The sequence below is a fragment of the Capricornis sumatraensis genome, chromosome 11, assembly GCF_032405125.1.
Source record: "Capricornis sumatraensis isolate serow.1 chromosome 11, serow.2, whole genome shotgun sequence".
Taxonomy (NCBI): domain Eukaryota; kingdom Metazoa; phylum Chordata; class Mammalia; order Artiodactyla; family Bovidae; genus Capricornis; species Capricornis sumatraensis.
In genome coordinates, this window is record NC_091079.1 from 4,399,796 (window position 1) to 4,424,587 (window position 24,792).

Sequence of the window (24,792 nt, forward strand, 5' to 3'; positions counted from 1 at the left end):
GAGTGGGGGCATGCAGGTGCGCTTTCCTTCCAGGCTGTAGCAGCAATGTCACGCTTCCCGTCGCGAGGATCAAAGGATCTGTGGTTTTCCCTCAAAGCTTTTCCTCGAGGCTTTCCCACAGGGCTGTCCCACGTGCCACCGTGGTGTGAGTCGATCCTCGGCGTGAAAGATGAGCCAGTGCAGGGCAAAGAGGTTCCTCTGGAATGGACTGAGACATCTGGGGGACTCTTGGAATGGTGGTACGACCATGGAGTTCCTCTCGCCTTTCCTGTTGAGAGTGCCTCCTCTTGAGATGCGAAGGGAACGCCGGGAATTCTTACCCGTTGAAAGCAGGGAAAGGATCCCTCATTTCGAGCTACGAGGGGGAAACGGGGCTCCTCTGGATGTGGGCGGGACCATCGTGCTTCCTCTCGAGTGGAGACGGGTATGGCGGTGAACTTCTTGAGTTGCAGCAAGGGTGTGAAAAACCCTTTCGACGTTCCAGAGGTTAGGTGGCATTAGTCTCCAGACGCCTCATTGGAAATAGGCCTCATCTCGCCTGGAAGGGAGAACTTCCTGGATTTTCTCGTGTTGCGGCAGGTGTTCTCGAGTTACGACGGGGACCTCAGTGACCCGCCCTGGTGGCCTCAGGAACGGCCAGTCCCCATGCGAGTTGCTAGGGGGCCTCTCAGGATTCCTCTCCCGTCGATACAGGGGCCAAAAACCTTCTGTGGAGTCAGGGCCGGAACCGAGCATTCCTCTCAGGGGCTGACATGGATCTTTGGGTACTTCTGGAGACTCCCCAGGGGAGTCAGGCCTCGTCTCGAGTGGGGGCATGCACGTGCGCTTTCCTTCCAGGCTGTAGCAGCAATGTCACGCTTCCCGTGGCCTGGATCAAAGGATCTGTGGATTTCCCTCGAGGCTTTCCCTCGAGGCTTTCCCACAGGGCTGTCCCACGTGCCACCGTGGTGTGAGTCAATCCTGGGCGTAAAAGATGAGCCAGTGCAGGGCAAAGAGGTTCCTCTGGAATGGACTGAGACATCTGGGGGACTCTTGGAATGGTGGTACGACCATGGAGTTCCTCTCGACTTTCCTGTTGAGAGTGCCTTCTCTTGAGATGCGACGGGAACGCCGGGAATTCTTTCCCGTTGAAAGCAGGGAAAGGATCCCTCATCTCGAGCTACGAGGGGGAAACGGGGCTCCTCTGGATGTGGGCTGGACCATCGTGCTTCCTCTCGAGTGGAGACGGGTATGGCGGTGAACTTCTTGAGTTGCAGCAGGGAGTGAAAGACCCTTTCGACGTTCCAGAGGTTAGGTGTCATTAGTCTCCAGACGCCTCATCGGAAATAGGCCTCATCTCGCCTGGAAGGGAGAACTTCCTGGATTTTCTCGTGTTGCGGCAGGTGTTCTCGAGTTACGACGGGGACCTCAGGGACTCGCCCTGGTGGCCTCAGGAACGGCCAGTCCCCATGCGAGTTGCTTGGGGGCCTCTCGGGATTCCTCTCCCGTCGATACCGGGGCCAAAAACCTTGTGTGGAGTCAGGGCCGGAACCGAGGATTCCTCTCAGGGGCTGACATGGATATTTGGGTACTTCTGGAGTCTCCCCAGGGGAGTCAGGCCTCGTCTCGAGTGGGGGCATGCACGTGCGCTTTCCTTCCAGGCTGTACCAGCAATGTCACGCTTCCCGTCGCGTGGATCAAAGGATCTGTGGTTTTCCCTCGAGGCTTTCCCTCGAGGCTTTCCCACAGGGCTGTCCCACGTGCCACCGTGGTGTGAGTCGATCCTCGGCGTGAAAGATGAGCCAGTGCAGGGCAAAGGGGTTCCTCTGGAATGGACTGAGACATCTGGGGGACTCTTGGAATGGTGGTACGACCATGGAGTTCCTCTCGCCATTCCTGTTGAGAGTGCCTTCTCTTGAGATGCGACGGGAACGCCGGGAATTCTTTCCTGTTGAAAGCAGGGAAAGGATCCCTCATCTCGAGCTACGAGGGGGAAACGGGGCTCCTCTGGATGTGGGCGGGACCATCGTGCTTCCTCTCGAGTGGAGACGGGTATGGCGGTGAACTTCTTGAGTTGCAGAAGGGTGTGAAAGACCCTTTCGTCGTTCCAGAGGTTAGGTGGCATTAGTGTCCAGACGCCTCATCGGAAATAGGCTTCATCTCGCCTGGAAGGGAGAACTTCCTGGATTTTCTCGATTTGCGGCAGGTGTTCTCGAGTTACGACGGGGACCTCAGGGACCCGCCCTGGTGGCCTCAGGAACGGCCAGTCCCCATGCGAGTTGCTAGGGGGCCTCTCGGGATTCCTCTCCCATCGATACCGGGGCCAAAAACCTTGTGTGGAGTCAGGGCCGGAACCGAGGATTCCTCTCAGGGGCTGACATGGATATTTGGGTACTTCTGGAGTCTCCCCAGGGGAGTCAGGCCTCGTCTCGAGTGGGGGCATGCACGTGCGCTTTCCTTCCAGGCTGTACCAGCAATGTCACGCTTCCCGTCGCGTGGATCAAAGGATCTGTGGTTTTCCCTCGAGGCTTTCCCTCGAGGCTTTCCCACAGGGCTGTCCCACGTGCCACCGTGGTGTGAGTCGATCCTCGGCGTGAAAGATGAGCCAGTGCAGGGCAAAGAGGTTCCTCTGGAATGGACTGAGACATCTGGGGGACTCTTGGAATGGTGGTACGACCATGGAGTTCCTCTCGCCATTCCTGTTGAGAGTGCCTTCTCTTGAGATGTGACGGGAACGCCGGGAATTCTTTCCTGTTGAAAGCAGGGAAAGGATCCCTCATCTCGAGCTCCGAGGGGGAAACGGGGCTCCTCTGGATGTGGGCGGGACCATCGTGCTTCCTCTCGAGTGGAGACGGGTATGGCGGTGAACTTCTTGAGTTGCAGAAGGGTGTGAAAGACCCTTTCGTCGTTCCGGAGGTTAGGTGGCATTAGTGTCCAGACGCCTCATCGGAAATAGGCTTCATCTCGACTGGAAGGGAGAACTTCCTGGATTTTCTCGAGTTGCGGCAGGTGTTCTCGAGTTACGACGGGGACCTCAGGGACCCGCCCTGGTGGCCTCAGGAAAGGCCAGTCCCCATGCGAGTTGCTAGGGGGCCTCTCGGGATTCCTCTCCCGTCGATACCGGGGCCAAAAACCTTGTGTGGAGTCAGGGCCGGAACCGAGGATTCCTCTCAGGGGCTGACATGGATCTTTGGGTACTTCTGGAGTCTCCCCAGGGGAGTCAGGCCTCGTCTCGAGTGGGGGCATGCACGTGCGCTTTCCTTCCAGGCTGTAGCAGCAATGTCACGGTTCCCGTGGCCTGGATCAAAGCATCTGTGGTTTTCCCTCGAGGCTTTCCCTCGAGGCTTTCCCACAGGGCTGTCCCACGTGCCACCGTGGTGTGAGTCGATCCTCGGCGTGAAAGATGAGCCAGTGCAGGGCAAAGAGGTTCCTCTGGAATGGACTGAGACATCTGGGGGACTCTTGGAATGGTGGTACGACCATGAAGTTCCTCTCGCCTTTCCTGTTGAGAGTGCCTTCTCTTGAGATGCGACGGGAATGCCGGGAATACTTTCCCGTTGAAAGCAGGGAAAGGATCCCTCATCTCGAGCTCCGAGGGGGAAACGGGGCTCCTCTGGATGTGGGCGGGACCATCGTGCTTCCTCTCGAGTGGAGACGGGTATGGCGGTGAACTTCTTGAGTTGCAGAAGGGTGTGAAAGACCCTTTCGACGTTCCAGAGGTTAGGTGGCATTAGTGTCCAGACGCCTCATCGGAAATAGGCCTCATCTCGCCTGGAAGGGAGAACTTCCTGGATTTTCTCGAGTTGCGGCAGGTGTTCTCGAGTTACGACGGGGACCTCAGGGACCCGCCCTGATGGCCTCAGGAACGGCCAGTCCCCATGCGATTTGCTACTGGGCCTCTCGGGATTCCTCTCCCGTCGATACCGGGGCCAAAAACCTTGTGTGGAGTCAGGGCCGGAACCGAGGATTCCTCTCAGGGGCTGACATGGATCTTTGGGTACTTCTGGAGTCTCCCCAGGGGAGTCAGGCCTCGTCTCGAGTGGGGGCATGCACGTGCGCTTTCCTTCCAGGCTGTAGCAGCAATGTCACGCTTCCCGTGGCGTGGATCAAAGGATCTGTGATTTTCCCTCGAGGCTTTCCCACAGGGCTGTCTCACGTGCCACCGTGGTATGAGTCGATCTTCGGCGTGAAAGATGAGACAGTGCAGGGCAAAGAGGTTCCTCTGGAATGGACTGAGGCATCCGGGGGACTCTTGGAATGGTAGTACGACCATGGAGTTCCTCTCGCCTTTCCTGTTGAGATTGCCTCCTCTTGAGATGCGACGGGAACGCCGGGAATTCTTTCCCGTTGAAAGCAGGGAAAGGATCCCTCATCTCGAGCTACGAGGGGGAAACGGGGTTCCTCTGGATGTGGGCGGGGCCATCGTGCTTCCTCTCGACTGGAGACGGGTATGGCGGTGAACTTCTTGAGTTGCAGCAAGGGTGTGAAAGACCCTTTCGAAGTTCCAGAGGTTAGGTGTCATTAGTCTCCAGACGCCTCATCGGAATTAGGCCTCATCTCGCCTGGAAGGGAGAACTTCCTGGATTTTCTCGAGTTGCGGCAGGTGTTCTCGAGTTACGACGGGGACCACAGGGACCCGCCCTGGTGGCCTCAGGAGAGGCCAGTCCCCATGCGAGTTGCTAGGGGGCCTCTCGGGATTCCTCTCCCGTCGATACCGGGGCCAAAAACCTTGTGTGGAGTCAGGGCCGGAACCAGGGATTCCTCTCAGGGGCTGACATGGATCTTTGGGTACTTGTGGAGTCTCCCCAGGGGAGTCAGGCCACGTCTCGAGTGGGGGCATGCACGTGCGCTTTCCTTCCAGGCTGTAGCAGCAATGTCACGCTTCCCGTCGCTTGGATCAAAGATCTGTGCTTTTCCCTCGAGGCTTTCCCTCGAGGCTTTCCCACAGGGCTGTCCCACGTGCCACCGTGGTGTGAGTCGATCCTCGGCGTGAAAGATGAGCCAGTGCAGGGCAAAGACCTTCCTCTGGAATGGACTGAGACATCTGGGGGACTCTTGGAATGGTGGTACGACCAAGGAGTTCCTCTCGCCTTTCCTGTTGAGAGGGCCTCCTCTTGAGATGCGACGGGAACGCCGGGAATTCTTTCCCGTTGAAAGCAGGGAAAGGATCCCTCATCTCGAGCTACGAGGGTGAAACGGGGCTCCGCTGGATGTGGGCGGGACCATCGTGCTTCCTCTCGAGTGGAGACGGGTATGGCGGTGAACTTCTTGAGTTGCAGCAAGGGTGTGAAAGACCCTTTCGAAGTTCCAGAGGTTAGGTGTCATTAGTCTCCAGACGCCTCATCGGAAATAGGCCTCATCTCGCCTGGAAGGGAGAACTTCCTGGATTTTCTCGAGTTGCGGCAGGTGTTCTCGAGTTACGACGGGGACCACAGGGACCCGCCCTGGTGGCCTCAGGAGAGGCCAGTCCCCATGCGAGTTGCTAGGGGGCCTCTCGGGATTCCTCTCCCGTCGATACCGGGGCCAAAAACCTTGTGTGGAGTCAGGGCCGGAACCGAGGATTCCTCTCAGGGGCTGACATGGATCTTTGGGTACTTGTGGAGTCTCCCCAGGGGAGTCAGGCCACGTCTCGAGTGGCGGCATGCACGTGCGCTTTCCTTCCAGGCTGTAGCAGCATAGTCACGCTTCCCGTCGCTTGGATCAAAGATCTGTGCTTTTCCCTCGAGGCTTTCCCTCGAGGCTTTCCCACAGGGCTGTCCCACGTGCCACCGTGGTGTGAGTCGATCCTCGGCGTGAAAGATGAGCCAGTGCAGGGCAAAGAGCTTCCTTTGGAATGGACTGAGACATCTGGGGGACTCTTGGAATGGTGGTACGACCAAGGAGTTCCTCTCGCCTTTCCTGTTGAGAGTGCCTCCTCTTGAGATGCGACGGGAACGCCGGGAATTCTTTCCCGTTGAAAGCAGGGAAAGGATCCCTCATCTCGAGCTACGAGGGGGAAACGGGGCTCCGCTGGATGTGGGCGGGACCATCGTGCTTCCTCTCGAGTGGAGACGGGTTTGGCGGTGAACTTCTTGAGTTGCAGCAAGGGTGTGAAAGACCCTTTCGAAGTTCCAGAGGTTAGGTGTCATTAGACTCCAGACGCATCATCGGAAATAGGCCTAATCTCGCCTGGAAGGGAGAAATTCCTGGATTTTCTCCAGTTGCGGAAGCTGTTCTCGAGTTACGACGGGGACCTCAGGGTCCCGCCCTGGTGGCCTCAGGAGAGGCCAGTCCCCATGCGAGTTGCTAGGGGGCCTCTCGGGATTCCTCTCCTCTCGATACCGGGGCCAAAAACCTTGTGTGGAGTCAGGGCCGAAACTGAGGATTCCTCTCAGGGGCTGACATGAATCTTTGGGTACTTCTGGAGTCTCCCCAGGGGATTCAGGCCTCGTCTCGAGTGGGGGCATGCACGTGCTCTTTCCTTCCAGGCTGTAGCAGCAATGTCACGCTTCCCGTCGCGTGGAACAAAGGATCTGCGGTTTTCCCTCGAGGCTTTCCCTCGAGGCTTACCCACAGGGCTGTCCCACGTGCCACCGTGGTGTGAGTCGATCCTCGGCGTGAAAGATGAGCCAGTGCAGGGCAAAGAGGTTCCTCTGGAATGGACTGAGACATCTGGGGGACTCTTGGAATGGTGGTACGACCATGGAGTTCCTCTCGCCTTTCCTGTTGAGAGTGCCTCCTCTTGAGATGCGACGGGAACGCCGGGAATTCTTTCCCGTTGAAAGCAGGGAAAGGATCCCTCATCTCGAGCTCCGAGGGGGAAACGGGGCTCCTCTGGATGTGGGCGGGACCATCGTGCTTCCTCTCGAGTGGAGACGGGTATGGCGGTGAACTTCTTGAGTTGCAGCAAGGGTGTGAAAGACCCTTTCGAAGTTCCAGAGGTTAGGTGTCATTAGTCTCCAGACGCCTCATCGGAAATAGGCCTCATCTCGCCTGGAAGGGAGAACTTCCTGGATTTTCTCGAGTTGCGGCAGGTGTTTTCGAGTTACGACGGGGACCTCAGGGACCCGCCCTGGTGGCCTCAGGAGAGGCCAGTCCCCATGCGAGGTGCTGGGGGCCTCTCGGGATTCCTCTCCCGTCGATACCGGGGCCAAAATCCTTGTGTGCAGTCAGGGCCGGAACCGAGGTTTCCTCTCAGGGGCTGACATGGATCTTTGGGTACTTCTGGAGTCTCCCCAGGAGAGTCAGGCCTAGTCTCGAGTGGGGGCATGCACGTGCGCTTTCCTTCCAGGCTGTAGCAGCAATGTCACGCTTCCCGTGGCGTGGATCAAAGGATCTGTGGTTTTCCCTCGAGACTTTCCCTCGAGGCTTTCCCACAGGGATGTCCAACGTGCCACCGTGCTGTGAGTCGATCCTCGGCGTGAAAGATGAGCCAGTGCAGGGCAAAGAGGTTCCTCAGGAATGGACTGAGACATCTGGGGGCTCTTGGAATGGTGGTACGACCATGGAGTTCCTCTCGCCTTTCCTGTTGAGAGTGCCTCCTCTTGAGATGCGACGGGAACGCCGGGAATTCTTTCCCGTTGAAAGCAGGGAAAGAATCCCTCATCTCGAGCTCCGAGGGGGAAACGGGGCTCCTCTGGATGTGGGCGGGACCATCGTGCTTCCTCTCGAGTGGAGACGGGTAAGTCGGTGAACTTCTTGAGTTGCAGCAAGGGTGTGAAAGACCCTTTCGAAGTTCCAGAGGTTAGGTGTCATTAGTCTCCAGACGCCTCATCGGAAATAGGCCTCATCTCGCCTGGAAGGGAGAACTTCGTGGATTTTCTCGAGTTGCGGCAGGTGTTCTCGAGTTACGACGGGGACCTCAGGGACCCGCCCTGGTGTCCGCAGGAGAGGCCAGTCCCCATGCGAGGTGCTAGGGGGCCTCTCGGGATTCCTCTCCCGTCGATACCGGGGCCAAAAACCTTGTGTGGAATCAGGGCCGGAACCCAGGATTCCTCTCAGGGGCTGACATGGATCTTTGGGTACTTATGGAGTCTCCCCAGGGGAGTCAGCCCTCGTCTCGAGTGGAGGCATGCACGTGCGCTTTCCTTCCAGGCTGTAGCAGCAATGTCACGCCTGCCGTGGCGTGGATCAATGGATCTGTGGTTTTCCCTCGAAGCTTTCCCTCGAGGCTTTCCCACAGGGCTGTCCCACGTGCCACCGTGGTGTGAGTCGATCCTCGGCGTGAAAGATGAGCCAGTGCAGGGCAAAGAGGTTCCTCTGGAATGGACTGAGACATCTGGGGGACTCTTGGAATGGTGGTACGACCATGGAGTTCCTCTCGCCTTTCCTGTTAAGATTGCCTCCTCTTGAGATGCGACGGGAACGCCGGGAATTCTTTCCCGTTGAAAGCAGGGAAAGGATCCCTCATCTCGAGCTCCGAGGGGGATACGGGGCTCCTCTGGATGTGGGCGGGACCATCGTGCTTCCTCTCGAGTGGAGACGGGTATGGCGGTGAACTTCTTGAGTTGCAGCAAGGGTGTGAAAGACCCTTTCGAAGTTCCAGAGGTTAGGTGTCATTAGTCTCCAGACGCCTCATCGGAAATAGGCCATATCTCGCCTGGAAGGGAGAACTTCCTGGATTTTCTCGAGTTGCGGCAGGTGTTCTCGAGTTACGACGGGGACCTCAGCGACCCGCCCTGGTGGCCTCAGGAGAGGCCAGTCCCCATGCGAGGTGCTAGGGGGCCTCTCGGGATTCCTCTCCTCTCGATACCGGGGCCAAAAACCTTGTGTGGAGTCAGGGCCGGAACCGAGGATTCCTCTCAGGAGCTGACATGGATCTTTGGGTACTTCTGGAGTCTCCCCAGGGGAGTCAGGCCTCGTCTCGAGTGGGGGCATGCACGTGCGCTTTCCTTCCAGGCTGTAGCAGCAATGTCACGCTTCCCGTCGCGTGGATCAAAGGATCTGTGATTTTTCCCTCGAGGCTTTCCCTCGAGGCTTTCCCACAGGGCTGTCCCACGTGCCACCGTGGTGTGAGTCGATCCTCGGCGTGAAAGATGATCCAGTGCAGGGCAAAGAGGTTCCTCTTGCATGGACTGAAACATCTGGGGGACTCTTGGAATGGTGGTACGACCAGGGAGTTCCTCTCGCCTTTCTTGTTGAGAGTGCCTCCTCTTGAGATGCGACGGGAACACCGGGAATTCTTTCCCGTTGAATGCAGGGAAAGGATCCCTCATCTCAAGCTCCAGGGGGGAAACGGGGCTCCTCTGGATGTGGGCGGGACCATCGTGCTTCCTCTCGAGTGGAGACGGGTATGGCGGTGAACTTCTTGAGTTGCAGCAAGGGTGTGAAAGACCCTTTCGAAGTTCCAGAGGTTAGGTGTCATTAGTCTCCAGACGCCTCATCGGAAATAGGCCTCATCTCGCCTGGAAGGGAGAACTTCCTGGATTTTCTCGAGTTGCGGCAGGTGTTCTCGAGTTACGACGGGGACCTCAGGGACCCGCCCTGGTGGCCTCAGGAGAGGCCAGTCCCCATGCGAGTTGCTAGGGGGCCTCTCGGGATTCCTCTCCCGTCGATACCGGGGCCAAAAACCTTGTGTGGATCAGGGCCGGAACCGAGGATTCCTCTCAGGGGATGACATGGATCTTTCGGTACTTCTGGATTCTCCCCAGGGGAGTCAGGCCTCGTCTCGAGTGGGGGCATGCACGTGCGCTTTCCTTCCAGGCTGTAGCAGCAATGTCAAGCTTCCCGTGGCGTGGATCAAAGGATCTGTGGTTTTCCCTCGAGGCTTTCCCTCGAGGCTTTACCACAGGGCTGTCCCACGTGCCACCGTGGTGTGAGTCGATCCTCGGCGTGAAAGATGAGCCAGTGCAGGGCAAAGAGGTTCCTCTGGAATGGACTGAGACATCTGGGGAACTCTTGGAATGGTGGTACGACCATGGAGTTCCTCTCGCCTTTCCTGTTGAGAGTGCCTCCTCTTAAGATGCGACGGGAACGCCGGGAATTCTTTCCCGTTGAAAGCAGGGAAAGGATCCCTCATCTCGAGCTACGAGGGGGAAACGGGGCTCCTCTGGATGTGGGCGGGACCATCGTGTTTCCTCTCGAGTGGAGACGGGTATGGCGGTGAACTTCTTGAGTTGCAGCAAGGGTGTGAAAGACCCTTTCGAAGTTCCAGAGGTTAGGTGTCATTAGTCTCCAGACGCCTCATCGGAAATAGGCCTCATCTCGCCTGGAAGGGAGAACTTCCTGGATTTTCTCGAGGTGCGGCAGGTGTTCTCGAGTTACGACGGGGACCTCAGGGACCCGCCCTGGTGGCCTCAGGAGAGGCCAGTCCCCATGCGAGGTGCTAGGGGGCCTCTCGGGATTCCTCTCCCGTCGATACCGGGGCCAAAAACCTTGTGTGGAGTCAGGGCCGGAACCGAGGATTCCTCTCAGGGGCTGACATTGATCTTTGGGTACTTCTGGAGTCTCCCCAGGGGAGTCAGGCCTCTTCTCGAGTGGGGGCATGCACGTGCGCTTTCCTTCCAGGCTGTAGCAGCAATGTCACGCTTCCCGTCGCCTGGATCAAAGGATCTGTGGTTTTCCCTCGAGGCTTTCCCTAGAGGCTTTCCCACAGGGCTGTCCCACGTGCCACCGTGGTGTGAGTCGATCCTCGGCGTGAAAGATGATCCAGTGCAGGGCAAAGAGGTTCCTCTTGCATGGACTGAAACATCTGGGGGACTCTTGGAATGGTGGTACGACCAGGGAGTTCCTCTCACCTTTCTTGTTGAGAGTGCCTCCTCTTGAGATGTGACGGGAACACCGGGAATTCTTTCCCGTTGAAAGCAGGGAAAGGATCCCTCATCTCGAGCTCCGAGGGGGAAACAGGGCTCCTCTGGATGTGGGCGCGACCATCGTGTTTCCTCTCGAGTGGAGACGGGTATGGCGGTTAACTTCTTGAGTTGCAGCAAGGGTGTGAAAGACCCTTTCGAAGTTCCAGAGGTTAGGTGTCATTAGTCTCCAGACGCCTCATCGGAAATAGGCCTCATCTCGACTGGAAGGGAGAACTTCCTGGATTTTCTCGAGTTGCGGCAGGTGTTCTCGAGTTACGACGGGGACCTCAGGGACCCGCCCTGGTGGCCTCAGGAACGGCCAGTCCCCATGCGAGTTGCTAGGGGGCCTCTCGGGATTCCTCTCCCATCGATACCGGGGCCAAAAACCTTGTGTGGAGTCAGGGCCGGAACCGAGGATTCCTCTCAGGGGCTGACATGGATATTTGGGTACTTCTGGAGTCTCCCCAGGGGAGTCAGGCCTCGTCTCGAGTGGGGGCATGCACGTGCGCTTTCCTTCCAGGCTGTACCAGCAATGTCACGCTTCCCGTCGCGTGGATCAAAGGATCTGTGGTTTTCCCTCGAGGCTTTCCCTCGAGGCTTTCCCACAGGGCTGTCCCACGTGCCACCGTGGTGTGAGTCGATCCTCGGCGTGAAAGATGAGCCAGTGCAGGGCAAAGAGGTTCCTCTGGAATGGACTGAGACATCTGGGGGACTCTTGGAATGGTGGTACGACCATGGAGTTCCTCTCGCCATTCCTGTTGAGAGTGCCTTCTCTTGAGATGCGACGGGAACGCCGGGAATTCTTTCCTGTTGAAAGCAGGGAAAGGATCCCTCATCTCGAGCTACGAGGGGGAAACGGGGCTCCTCTGGATGTGGGCGGGACCATCGTGCTTCCTCTCGAGTGGAGACGGGTATGGCGGTGAACTTCTTGAGTTGCAGAAGGGTGTGAAAGACCCTTTCGTCGTTCCGGAGGTTAGGTGGCATTAGTGTCCAGACGCCTCATCGGAAATAGGCTTCATCTCGACTGGAAGGGAGAACTTCCTGGATTTTCTCGAGTTGCGGCAGGTGTTCTCGAGTTACGACGGGGACCTCAGGGACCCGCCCTGGTGGCCTCAGGAAAGGCCAGTCCCCATGCGAGTTGCTAGGGGGCCTCTCGGGATTCCTCTCCCGTCGATACCGGGGCCAAAAACCTTGTGTGGAGTCAGGGCCGGAACCGAGGATTCCTCTCAGGGGCTGACATGGATCTTTGGGTACTTCTGGAGTCTCCCCAGGGGAGTCAGGCCTCGTCTCGAGTGGGGGCATGCACGTGCGCTTTCCTTCCAGGCTGTAGCAGCAATGTCACGCTTCCCGTGGCGTGGATCAAAGGATCTGTGATTTTCCCTCGAGGCTTTCCCACAGGGCTGTCTCACGTGCCACCGTGGTATGAGTCGATCTTCGGCGTGAAAGATGAGACAGTGCAGGGCAAAGAGGTTCCTCTGGAATGGACTGAGGCATCTGGGGGACTCTTGGAATGGTAGTACGACCATGGAGTTCCTCTCGCCTTTCCTGTTGAGATTGCCTCCTCTTGAGATGCGACGGGAACGCCGGGAATTCTTTCCCGTTGAAAGCAGGGAAAGGATCCCTCATCTCGAGCTACGAGGGGGAAACGGGGTTCCTCTGGATGTGGGCGGGGCCATCGTGCTTCCTCTCGACTGGAGACGGGTATGGCGGTGAACTTCTTGAGTTGCAGCAAGGGTGTGAAAGACCCTTTCGAAGTTCCAGAGGTTAGGTGTCATTAGTCTCCAGACGCCTCATCGGAATTAGGCCTCATCTCGCCTGGAAGGGAGAACTTCCTGGATTTTCTCGAGTTGCGGCAGGTGTTCTCGAGTTACGACGGGGACCACAGGGACCCGCCCTGGTGGCCTCAGGAGAGGCCAGTCCCCATGCGAGTTGCTAGGGGGCCTCTCGGGATTCCTCTCCCGTCGATACCGGGGCCAAAAACCTTGTGTGGAGTCAGGGCCGGAACCAGGGATTCCTCTCAGGGGCTGACATGGATCTTTGGGTACTTGTGGAGTCTCCCCAGGGGAGTCAGGCCACGTCTCGAGTGGGGGCATGCACGTGCGCTTTCCTTCCAGGCTGTAGCAGCAATGTCACGCTTCCCGTCGCTTGGATCAAAGATCTGTGCTTTTCCCTCGAGGCTTTCCCTCGAGGCTTTCCCACAGGGCTGTCCCACGTGCCACCGTGGTGTGAGTCGATCCTCGGCGTGAAAGATGAGCCAGTGCAGGGCAAAGACCTTCCTCTGGAATGGACTGAGACATCTGGGGGACTCTTGGAATGGTGGTACGACCAAGGAGTTCCTCTCGCCTTTCCTGTTGAGAGGGCCTCCTCTTGAGATGCGACGGGAACGCCGGGAATTCTTTCCCGTTGAAAGCAGGGAAAGGATCCCTCATCTCGAGCTACGAGGGGGAAACGGGGCTCCGCTGGATGTGGGCGGGACCATCGTGCTTCCTCTCGAGTGGAGACGGGTATGGCGGTGAACTTCTTGAGTTGCAGCAAGGGTGTGAAAGACCCTTTCGAAGTTCCAGAGGTTAGGTGTCATTAGTCTCCAGACGCCTCATCGGAAATAGGCCTCATCTCGCCTGGAAGGGAGAACTTCCTGGATTTTCTCGAGTTGCGGCAGGTGTTCTCGAGTTACGACGGGGACCACAGGGACCCGCCCTGGTGGCCTCAGGAGAGGCCAGTCCCCATGCGAGTTGCTAGGGGGCCTCTCGGGATTCCTCTCCCGTCGATACCGGGGCCAAAAACCTTGTGTGGAGTCAGGGCCGGAACCGAGGATTCCTCTCAGGGGCTGACATGGATCTTTGGGTACTTGTGGAGTCTCCCCAGGGGAGTCAGGCCACGTCTCGAGTGGCGGCATGCACGTGCGCTTTCCTTCCAGGCTGTAGCAGCAATGTCACGCTTCCCGTCGCTTGGATCAAAGATCTGTGCTTTTCCCTCGAGGCTTTCCCTCGAGGCTTTCCCACAGGGCTGTCCCACGTGCCACCGTGGTGTGAGTCGATCCTCGGCGTGAAAGATGAGCCAGTGCAGGGCAAAGAGCTTCCTCTGGAATGGACTGAGACATCTGGGGGACTCTTGGAATGGTGGTACGACCAAGGAGTTCCTCTCGCCTTTCCTGTTGAGAGTGCCTCCTCTTGAGATGCGACGGGAACGCCGGGAATTCTTTCCCGTTGAAAGCAGGGAAAGGATCCCTCATCTCGAGCTACGAGGGGGAAACGGGGCTCCGCTGGATGTGGGCGGGACCATCGTGCTTCCTCTCGAGTGGAGACGGGTATGGCGGTGAACTTCTTGAGTTGCAGCAAGGGTGTGAAAGACCCTTTCGAAGTTCCAGAGGTTAGGTGTCATTAGACTCCAGACGCATCATCGGAAATAGGCCTAATCTCGCCTGGAAGGGAGAAATTCCTGGATTTTCTCCAGTTGCGGAAGCTGTTCTCGAGTTACGACGGGGACCTCAGGGACCCGCCCTGGTGGCCTCAGGAGAGGCCAGTCCCCATGCGAGTTGCTAGGGGGCCTCTCGGGATTCCTCTCCTCTCGATACCGGGGCCAAAAACCTTGTGTGGAGTCAGGGCCGAAACTGAGGATTCCTCTCAGGGGCTGACATGAATCTTTGGGTACTTCTGGAGTCTCCCCAGGGGATTCAGGCCTCCTCTCGAGTGGGGGCATGCACGTGCTCTTTCCTTCCAGGCTGTAGCAGCAATGTCACGCTTCCCGTCGCGTGGAACAAAGGATCTGCGGTTTTCCCTCGAGGCTTTCCCTCGAGGCTTTCCCACAGGGCTGTCCCACGTGCCACCGTGGTGTGAGTCGATCCTCGGCGTGAAAGATGAGCCAGTGCAGGGCAAAGAGGTTCCTCTGGAATGGACTGAGACATCTGGGGGACTCTTGGAATGGTGGTACGACCATGGAGTTCCTCTCGCCTTTCCTGTTGAGAGTGCCTCCTCTTGAGATGCGACGGGAACGCCGGGAATTCTTTCCCGTTGAAAGCAGGGAAAGGATCCCTCATCTCGAGCTCCGAGGGGGAAACGGGGCTCCTCTGGATGTGGGCGGGACCATCGTGCTTCCTCTCGAGTGGAGACGGGTATGGCGGTGAACTTCTTGAGTTGCAGCAAGGGTGTGAAAGACCCTTTCGAAGTTCCAGAGGTTAGGTGTCATTAGTCTTCAGACGCCTCATCGGAAATAGGCCTCATCTCGCCTGGAAGGGAGAACTTCCTGGATTTTCTCGAGTTGCGGCAGGTGTTTTCGAGTTACGACGGGGACCTCAGGGACGCGCCCTGGTGGCCTCAGGAGAGGCCAGTCCCCATGCGAGGTGCTGGGGGCCTCTCGGGATTCCTCTCCCGTCGATACCGGGGCCAAAATCCTTGTATGCAGTCAGGGCCGGAACCGAGGTTTCCTCTCAGGGGCTGACATGGATCTTTGGGTACTTCTGGAGTCTCCCCAGGAGAGTCAGGCCTAGTCTCGAGTGGGGGCATGCACGTGCGCTTTCCTTCCAGGCTGTAGCAGCAATGTCACGCTTCCCGTGGCGTGGATCAAAGGATCTGTGGTTTTCCCTCGAGACTTTCCCTCGAGGCTTTCCCACAGGGATGTCCAACGTGCCACCGTGCTGTGAGTCGATCCTCGGCGTGAAAGATTAGCCAGTGCAGGGCAAAGAGGTTCCTCAGGAATGGACTGAGACATCTGGGGGCTTTTGGAATGGTGGTACGACCATGGAGTTCCTCTCGCCTTTCCTGTTGAGAGTGCCTCCTCTTGAGATGCGCCGGAACGCCGGGAATTCTTTCCCGTTGAAAGCAGGGAAAGAATCCCTCATCTCGAGCTCCGAGGGGGAAACGGGGCTCCTCTGGATGTGGGCGGGACCATCGTGCTTCCTCTCGAGTGGAGACGGGTAAGTCGGTGAACTTCTTGAGTTGCAGCAAGGGTGTGAAAGACCCTTTCGAAGTTCCAGAGGTTAGGTGTCATTAGTCTCCAGACGCCTCATCGGAAATAGGCCTCATCTCGCCTGGAAGGGAGAAGTTCGTGGATTTTCTCGAGTTGCGGCAGGTGTTCTCGAGTTACGACGGGGACCTCAGGGACCCGCCCTGGTGTCCGCAGGAGAGGCCAGTCCCCATGCGAGGTGCTAGGGGGCCTCTCGGGATTCCTCTCCCGTCGATACCGGGGCCAAAAACCTTGTGTGGAGTCAGGGCCGGAACCCAGGATTCCTCTCAGGGGCTGACATGGATCTTTGGGTACTTATGGAGTCTCCCCAGGGGAGTCAGCCCTCGTCTCGAGTGGAGGCATGCACGTGCGCTTTCCTTCCAGGCTGTAGCAGCAATGTCACGCCTGCCGTGGCGTGGATCAAAGGATCTGTGGTTTTCCCTCGAAGCTTTCCCTCGAGGCTTTCCCACAGGGCTGTCCCACGTGCCACCGTGGTGTGAGTCGATCCTCGGCGTGAAAGATGAGCCAGTGCAGGGCAAAGAGGTTCCTCTGGAATGGTCTGAGACATCTGGGGGACTCTTGGAATGGTGGTACGACCATGGAGTTCCTCTCGCCTTTCCTGTTAAGATTGCCTCCTCTTGAGATGCGACGAGAACGCCGGGAATTCTTTCCCGTTGAAAGCAGGGAAAGGATCCCTCATCTCGAGCTCCGAGGGGGATACGGGGCTCCTCTGGATGTGGGCGGGACCATCGTGCTTCCTCTCGAGTGGAGACGGGTATGGCGGTGAACTTCTTGAGTTGCAGCAAGGGTGTGAAAGACCCTTTCGAAGTTCCAGAGGTTAGGTGTCATTAGTCTCCAGACGCCTCATCGGAAATAGGCCATATCTCGCCTGGAAGGGAGAACTTCCTGGATTTTCTCGAGTTGCGGCAGGTGTTCTCGAGTTACGACGGGGACCTCAGCGACCCGCCCTGGTGGCCTCAGGAGAGGCCAGTCCCCATGCGAGGTGCTAGGGGGCCTCTCGGGATTCCTCTCCCTTCGATCCCGGGGCCAAAAACCTTGTGTGGAGTCAGTGCCGGAACCGAGGATTCCTCTCAGGAGCTGACGTAGATCTTTGGGTACTTCTGGAGTCTCCCCAGGGGAGTCAGGCCTCGTCTCGAGTGGGGGCATGCACGTGCGCTTTCCTTCCAGGCTGTAGCAGCAATGTCAAGCTTCCCGTGGCGTGGATCAAAGGATCTGTGGTTTTCCCTCGAGGCTTTCCCTCGAGGCTTTACCACAGGGCTGTCCCACGTGCCACCGTGGTGTGAGTCGATCCTCGGCGTGAAAGATGAGCCAGTGCAGGGCAAAGAGGTTCCTCTGGAATGGACTGAGACATCTGGGGAACTCTTGGAATGGTGGTACGACCATGGAGTTCCTCTCGCCTTTCCTGTTGAGAGTGCCTCCTCTTAAGATGCGACGGGAACGCCGGGAATTCTTTCCCGTTGAAAGCAGGGAAAGGATCCCTCATCTCGAGCTACGAGGGGGAAACGGGGCTCCTCTGGATGTGGGCGGGACCATCGTGCTTCCTCTCGAGTGGAGACGGGTATGGCGGTGAACTTCTTGAGTTGCAGCAAGGGTGTGAAAGACCCTTTCGAAGTTCCAGAGGTTAGGTGTCATTAGTCTCCAGACGCCTCATCGGAAATAGGCCTCATCTCGCCTGGAAGGGAGAACTTCCTGGATTTTCTCGAGGTGCGGCAGGTGTTCTCGAGTTACGACGGGGACCTCAGGGACCCGCCCTGGTGGCCTCAGGAGAGGCCAGTCCCCATGCGAGGTGCTAGGGGGCCTCTCGGGATTCCTCTCCCGTCGATACCGGGGCCAAAAACCTTGTGTGGAGTCAGGGCCGGAACCGAGGATTCCTCTCAGGGGCTGACATTGATCTTTGGGTACTTCTGGAGTCTCCCCAGGGGAGTCAGGCCTCGTCTCGAGTGGGGGCATGCACGTGCGCTTTCCTTCCAGGCTGTAGCAGCAATGTCACGCTTCCCGTCGCCTGGATCAAAGGATCTGTGGTTTTCCCTCGAGGCTTTCCCTAGAGGCTTTCCCACAGGGCTGTCCCACGTGCCACCGTGGTGTGAGTCGATCCTCGGCGTGAAAGATGATCCAGTGCAGGGCAAAGAGGTTCCTCTTGCATGGACTGAAACATCTGGGGGACTCTTGGAATGGTGGTACGACCAGGGAGTTCCTCTCGCCTTTCTTGTTGAGAGTGCCTCCTCTTGAGATGTGACGGGAACACCGGAAATTCTTTCCCGTTGAAAGCAGGGAAAGGATCCCTCATCTCGAGCTCCGAGGGGGAAACAGGGCTCCTCTGGATGTGGGCGCGACCATCGTGTTTCCTCTCGAGTGGAGACGGGTATGGCGGTGAACTTCTTGAGTTGCAGCAAGGGTGTGAAAGACCCTTTCGAAGTTCCAGAGGTTAGGTGTCATTAGTCTCCAGACGCCTCATCGGAAATAGGCCTCATCTCGCCTGGAAGGGAGAACTTCCTGGATTTTCTCGAGTTGCGGCAGGTGTTCTCGAGTTACGACGGGGACTTCAGGGACCCGCCCTGGTGGCCTCAGGAGAGGCCAGTCCCCATGCGAGGTGCTAGGGGGCCTCTCGGGATTCCTCTCCCGTCGATACCGGGGCCAAAAGCCTTGTGTGGAGTAAGGGCCGGAACCGAGGATTCCTCTCAGGGGCTGACATGGATCTTTGGGTACTTGTGGAGTCTCCCCAGGGGAGTCAGGCCTCGTCTCGAGTGGGGGCATGCACGTGCGCTTTCCTTCCAGGCTGTAGAAGCAATGTCACGCTTCCCGTGGCGTGGATCAAAGGATCTGTGGTTTTCCCTCAAAGCTTTCCCTCGAGGCTTTCCCACAGGGCTGTCCCACGTGCCACCGTGGTGTGAGTCGATCCTCGGCGTGAAAGATGAGCCAGTGCAGGGCAAAGATGTTCCTCTGAAATGGACTGAGACATCTGGGGGACTCTTGGAATGGTGGTATGACCATGGAGTTCCTCTCGCCTTTCCTGTTGAGAGTGCCTCCTCTTGAGATGCGATGAGAACGCCGGGAATTCTTTCCCGTTGAAAGCAGGGAAAGGATCCCTCAACTTGAGCTCCGAGGGGGAAACGGGGCTCCTCTGGATGTGGGCGGGACCATCGTGCTTCCTCTCGAGTGGAGACGGGTATGGCGGTGAACTTCTTGAGTCGCAGCAAGGGTGTGAAAGACCCTTTCGAAGTTGCAGAGGTTAGGTGTCATTAGTCTCCAAACGCCTCATCGGAAATAGGCCTCATCTCGCCTGGAAGGGAGAACTTCCTGGATTTTCTCGAGTTGCGGCAGGTGTTCTCGAGTTACGACGGGGACCTCAGGGACCCGCCCTGGTGGCCTCAGGAGAGGCCAGTCCCCATGCGAGGTGCTAGGGGGCCTCTCAGGATTCCTCTCCCGTCGATACCGGGGCCAAAAACCTTGTGTGGAGTCAGGGCCGGAACCGAGGATTCCTCTGATGGGCTGACATGGATCTTTGGGTACTTCTGGAGTCTCCCCAGGGGAGTCAGGCCTCGTCTCGTGTGGGGGCATGCACGTGCGCTTTCCTTTCTGGCTGTAGCAGCAATGTCACGCTTCCCGTGGCGTGGATCAAAGGATCTGTGGTTTTCCCTCGAGGCTTTCCCACGAGGCTTTCCCACAGGGCTGTCCCACGTGCCACCGTGGTGTGAGTCGATCCTCGGCGTGAAAGATGAGCCAGTGCAGGGCAAAGAGGTTCCTCTGAAATGGACTGAGACATCTGGGGGACTCTTGGAATGGTGGTATGACCATGGAGTTCCTCTCGCCTTTCCTGTTGAGAGTGCCTCCTCTTGAGATGCGACGGGAACGCCGGGAATTCTTTCCCGTTGAAAGCAGGGAAAGGATCCCTCATCTCAAGCTCCAGGGGGGAAACGGGGCTCCTCTGGATGTGGGCGGGACCATCGTGCTTCCTCTCGAGTGGAGACGGGTATGGCGGTGAACTTCTTGAGTTGCAGCAAGGGTGTGAAAGACCCTTTCGAAGTTCCAGAGGTTAGGTGTCATTAATCTCCAGACACCGCATCGGAAATAGGCCTCATCTCGCCTGGAAGGGAGAACTTCCTGGATTTACTCGAGGTGCGGCTGGTGTTCTCGAGTTACGACGGGGAACTCAGGGACCCGCCCTAGTGGCCTCAGGAGAGTCCAGTCCCCATGCGAGGTGCTAGGGGGCCTCTCGGGATTCCTCTCCCGTCGATACCGGGGCCAAAAACCTTGTTTGCAGTCAGGGCCGGAACCGAGGATTCCTCTCAGGGGCTGACATGGATCTTTGGGTACTTCTGGAGTCTCCCCAGGGGAGTCAGGCCTCGTCTCGAGTGGGGGCATGCACGTGCGCTTTCCTTCCAGGCTGTAGCAGCAATGTCACGCTTCCCGTCGCGTGGATCAAAGGATCTGTGGTTTTCCCTCGAGGCTTTCCCACAGGGCTGTCCCACGTGCCACCGTGGTGTGAGTCGATCCTCGGCGTGAAAGATGAGCCAGTGCAGGGCAAAGAGGTTCCTCTGGAATGGACTGAGACATCTGGGGGACTCTTGGAATGGTGGTACGACCATGGAGTTCCTCTCCCCTTTCCTGTTGAGAGTGCCTCCTCTTGAGATGCGACGGGAACGCCGGGAATTCTTTCCCGTTGAAAGCAGGAAAAGGATCCCTCATCTCAAGCTCCAGGGGGGAAACGGGGCTCCTCTGGATGTGGGCGGGACCATCGTGCTTCCTCTCGAGTGGAGACGGGTATGGCGGTGAACTTCTTGAGTTGCAGCAAGGGTGTGAAAGACCCTTTCGAAGTTCCAGAGGTTAGGTGTCATTAGTCTCCAGACACCTGATCGGAAATAGGCCTCATCTCGCCTGGAAGGGAGAACTTCCTGGATTTTCTCGAGGTGCGGCAGGTGTTCTCGAGTTACGACGGGGACCTCAGGGACCCGCCCTGGTGGCCTCAGGAGAGGCCAGTCCCCATGCGAGGTGCTAGGGGGCCTCTCGGGATTCCTCTCCCGTCGATACCGGGGCCAAAAACCTTGTTTGCAGTCAGGGCCGGAACCGAGGATTCCTCTCAGGCGCTGACATGGATCTTTGGGTACTTCTGGAGTCTCCACAGGGGAGTCAGGCCTCGTCTCGAGTGGGGGCATGCACGTGCGCTTTCCTTCCAGGCTGTAGCAGCAATGTCACGCTTCCCGTGGCGTGGATCAAAGGATCTGTGGTTTTCCCTCGAGGCTTTCCCTCGAGGCTTTACCACAGGGCTGTCCCTCGTGCCACCGTGGTGTGAGTCGATCCTCGGCGTGAAAGATGAGCCAGTGCAGGGCAAAGAGGTTCCTCTGGAATGGACTGAGACATCTGGGGAACTCTTGGAATGTTGGTACGACCATGGAGTTCCTCTCGCCTTTCCTGTTGAGAGTGCCTCCTCTTAAGATGCGACGGGAACGCCGGGAATTCTTTCCCGTTGAAAGCAGGGAAAGGATCCCTCATCTCGAGCTACGAGGGGGAAACGGGGCTCCTCTGGATGTGGGCGGGACCATCGTGCTTCCTCTCGAGTGGAGACGGGTATGGAGGTGAACTTCTTGAGTTGCAGCAAGGGTGTGAAAGACCCTTTCGAAGTTCCAGAGGTTAGGTGTCATTAGTCTCCAGACGCCTCATCGGAAATAGGCCTCATCTCGCCTGGAAGGGAGAAGTTCCTGGATTTTCTCGAGTTGCGGCAGGTGTTCTCGAGTTACGACGGGGACCTCAGGGACCCGCCCTGGTGGCCTCAGGAGAGGCCAGTCCCCATGCGAGGTGCTAGGGGGCCTCTCGGGATTCCTCTCCCGTCGATACCGGGGCCAAAAGCCTTGTGTGGAGTAAGGGCCGGAACCGAGGATTCCTCTCAGGGGCTGACATGGATCTTTGGGTACTTGTGGAGTCTCCCCAGGGGAGTCAGGCCTCGTCTCGAGTGGGGGCATGCACGTGCGCTTTCCTTCCAGGCTGTAGCAGCAATGTCACGCTTCCCGTGGCGTGGATCATAGGATCTGTGGTTTTCCCTCAAAGCTTTCCCTCGAGGCTTTCCCACAGGGCTGTCCCACGTGCCACCGTGGTGTGAGTCGATCCTCGGCGTGAAAGATGAGCCAGTGCAGGGCAAAAATGTTCCTCTGAAATGGACTGAGACATCTGGGGGACTCTTGGAATGGTGGTATGACCATGGAGTTCCTCTCGCCTTTCCTGTTGAGAGTGCCTCCTCTTGAGATGCGATGGGAACGCCGGGAATTCTTTCCCGTTGAAAGCAGGGAAAGGATCCCTCAACTCGAACTCCGAGGGGGAAACGGGGCTCCTCTGGATGTGGGTGGGACCATCGTGCTTCCTCTCGAGTGGAGACGGGTATGGCGGTGAACTTCTTGAGTTGCAGCAAGGGTGTGAAAGACACTTTCGAAGTTCCAGAGGTTAGGTGTCATTAGTCTCCAAACGCCTCATCGGAAATAGGCCTCATCTCGCCTGGAAGGGAGAACTTCCTGGATTTTCTCGAGTTGCGGCAGGTGTTCTCGAGTTACGACGGGGACCTCAGGGACCCGCCCTGGTGGCCTCAGGAGAGGCCAGTCCCCATGCGAGGTGCTAGGGGGCCTCTCAGGATTCCTCTCCCGTCGATACCGGGGCCAAAAACCTTGTGTGGAGTCAGGGCCGGAACCGAGGATTCCTCTGATGGGCTGACATGGATCTTTGGGTACTTCTGGAGTCTGCCCAGGGGAGTCAGGCCTCGTCTCGAGTGGGGGCATGCACGTGCGCTTTCCTTTCTGGCTGTAGCAGCAATGTCACGCTTCCCGTGGCGTGGATCAAAGGATCTGTGGTTTTCCCTCGAGGCTTTCCCACGAGGCTTTCCCACAGGGCTGTCCCACGTGCCACCGTGGTGTGAGTCGATCCTCGGCGTGAAAGATGAGCCAGTGCAGGGCAAAGAGGTTCCTCTGAAATGGACTGAGACATCTGGGGGACTCTTGGAATGGTGGTATGACCATGGAGTTCCTCTCGCCTTTCCTGTTGAGAGTGCCTCCTCTTGAGATGCGACGGGAACGCCGGGAATTCTTTCCCGTTGAAAGCAGGGAAAGGATCCCTCATCTCAAGCTCCAGGGGGGAAACGGGGCTCCTCTGGATGTGGGCGGGACCATCGTGCTTCCTCTCGAGTGGAGACGGGTATGGCGGTGAACTTCTTGAGTTGCAGCAAGGGTGTGAAAGACCCTTTCGAAGTTCCAGAGGTTAGGTGTCATTAGTCTCCAGACACCGCATCGGAAATAGGCCTCATCTCGCCTGGAAGGGAGAACTTCCTGGATTTTCTCGAGGTGCGGCTGGTGTTCTCGAGTTACGACGGGGACCTCAGGGACCCGCCCTGGTGGCCTCAGGAGATTCCAGTCCCCATGCGAGGTGCTAGGGGGCCTCTCGGGATTCCTCTCCCGTCGATACCGGGGCCAAAAACCTTGTTTGCAGTCAGGGCCAGAACCGAGGATTCCTCTCAGGGGCTGACATGGATCTTTGGGTACTTCTGGAGTCTCCCCAAGAGAGTCAGGCCTCGGCTCGAGTGGGGGCATGACCGTGCGCTTTCCTTCCAGGCTGTAGCAGCAATGTCACGCTTCCCGTCGCGTGGATCAAAGGATCTGTGGTTTTCCCTCGAGGCTTTCCCTCGAGGCTTTACCACAGGGCTGTCCCACGTGCCACCGTGGTGTGAGTCGATCCTCGGCGTGAAAGATGAGCCAGTGCAGGGCAAAGAGGTTCCTGTGGAATGGACTGAGACATCTGGGGAACTCTTGGAATGGTGGTACGACCATGGAGTTCCTCTCGCCTTTCCTGTTGAGAGTGCCTCCTCTTAAGATGCGACGGGAACGCCGGGAATTCTTTCCCGTTGAAAGCAGGGAAAGGATCCTTCATCTCGAGCTACGAGGGGGAAACGGGGCTCCTCTGGATGTGGGCGGGACCATCGTGCTTCCTCTCGAGTGGAGACGGGTATGGCGGTGAACTTCTTGAGTTGCAGCAAGGGTGTGAAAGACCCTTTCGAAGTTCCAGAGGTTAGGTGTCATTAGTCTCCAGACGCCTCATCGGAAATAGGCCTCATCTCGCCTGGAAGGGAGAACTTCCTGGATTTTCTCGCGTTGCGGCAGGTGTTCTCGAGTTACGACGGGGACCTCAGGGACCCGCCCTGGTGGCCTCAGGAGAGGCCAGTCCCCATGCGAGGTGCTAGGGGGCCTCTCGGGATTCCTCTCCCGTCGATACCGGGGCCAAAAACCTTGTGTGGAGTCAGGGCCGGAACCGAGGATTCCTCTCAGGGGCTGACATTGATCTTTGGGTACTTCTGGAGTCTCCCCAGGGGAGTCAGGCCTCGTCTCGACTGGGGGCATGCACGTGCGCTTTCCTTCTAGGCTGTAGCAGCAATGTCACGCTTCCCGTGGCGTGGATCAAAGGATCTGTGGTTTTCCCTCGAGGCTTTCCCTCGAGGCTTTCCCACAGGGCTGTCCCACGTGCCACCGTGGTGTGAGTCGATCCTCGGTGTGAAAGATGAGCCAGTGCAGGGCAAAGAGTTTCCTCTGGAATGGACTGAGACATCTGGGGGACTCTTGGAATGGTGGTACGACCATGGAGTTCCTCTCGCCTTTCCTGTTGAGAGTGCCTCCTCTTGAGATGCGACGGGAACGCCGGGAATTCTTTCCCGTTGAAAGCAGGGAAATGATCCCTCATCTCGAGCTCTGAGGGGGAAACGGGGCTCCTCTGGATGTGGGCGGGACCATCGTGCTTCCTCTCGAGTGGAGACGGGTATGACGGTGAACTTCTTGAGTTGCAGCAAGGGTGTGAAAGACCCTTTCGAAGTTCCAGAGGTTAGGTGTCATTAGTCTCCAGACGCCTCATCGGAAATAGGCCTCATCTCGCCTGGAAGGGAGAACTTCCTGTATTTTCTCGAGTTGCGGCAGGTGTTCTCGAGTTACGACGGGGACCTCAGGGACCCGCCCTGGTGGCCTCAGGAGAGGCCAGTCCCCATGCGAGGTGCTGGGGGCCTCTCGGGATTCCTCTCCCGTCGATACCGGGGCCAAAAAATTTGTGTGGAGTCAGGGCCGGA